Source organism: Morus notabilis, unplaced genomic scaffold (genome assembly GCF_000414095.1).
Source record: "Morus notabilis unplaced genomic scaffold, ASM41409v2 Scaffold1229, whole genome shotgun sequence".
NCBI lineage: Eukaryota > Viridiplantae > Streptophyta > Magnoliopsida > Rosales > Moraceae > Morus > Morus notabilis.
In genome coordinates, this window is record NW_010362337.1 from 7,397 (window position 1) to 8,641 (window position 1,245).

The window sequence follows — 1,245 nt, forward strand, 5'->3', positions numbered from 1 at the left end:
ATATATATATATATTTATTTATTTTTTTTTTTTATGTTATGTATATATGTGCATATATATATATATATATATATATATTAGTTTGTACTTTTTCTTTAAGAAGAAGATTGTATATTTTCTGACTTTTTTTTTGTGAAAATGAAAAAATGTTATTTTAGGTATAATTGACATGATGTTATATCATCACAAAAGTATGTAAATAAGTACTTTCGGCAATTGATTAGGAAAAAATTTACTATTAGATTATATTGAATCCAGATCCTCTATCCAATTTTTACTGTTTTAATTGGTGTCTAAACAATTAAATCACACCACATTAAAGCATGATAAGCACAAAAGAATTTATTAAAAAGTAATTTAAATTTTTTATATGACGTGACATGATATGATTAGTTAAACACTAATTAAGACACCAAAATTAGACAGGAGAATTGAGTCTGATTATATTAAAGTAAACGCATACTTAATGACAACAACATATCGTTTCCTTTAACAACCTTGAAGATGAAGTCCTAAACCGATAGGGGGTATATCCCAAACAAAAACGTCATGTTATATCGATCTCGTTCAGTTCATTGATTTGAGTTTTTAATTTAAGCTGAAATGTGATTTTATGTGAGTTTTTTAATGTAACAGAAAAAGTTAGATGTGAATTTTTATGAGAACTTTTAACTGTAGTAAAATTGAAATTAAAAACTCGAATCAGTGAAATAAACGAGACCATAATGATGAAAACTGGATGCAAGTTGTCATAAACGGCATATCGTTAGCAGATTCTTAAAACCGTCCGTCGTTTTTTATAAATGTCCACGCATGATCACATCACGCCTTTTCTTTTTTTCTTTTTGTTTTTTGTTTTTTTTGGGCTTGGGAAACGACACTGAACGTTTGACAATGAATCGGCGTTACAAAGTGGCACACCGGCACTGGAAAAGGTATGTAGCTCACTTGAACGTTATGTTGCTTTCTTTCTCTCTTTTTTTTCCCCCCTCTTTATTTTTTATTTTTTGTTTGCTTATTAAAAAATAGACGTCAAAATGCAGCAGCCATCCAATGTTGTGCTTTGAAATTTGACAAAACGTTTAAAAACTTAAAATGTGGTACGAACTAAGAGCTCAGCAAATCTAATTTATTTGATTTTGCGCTTCCTGATCAGGAATTTCTTGACTTGGACTGTTCCTGCCAGCTACATATTGCATTATATTAATCCTCAATACTGTTTTTAATTACTGATATTATAACATA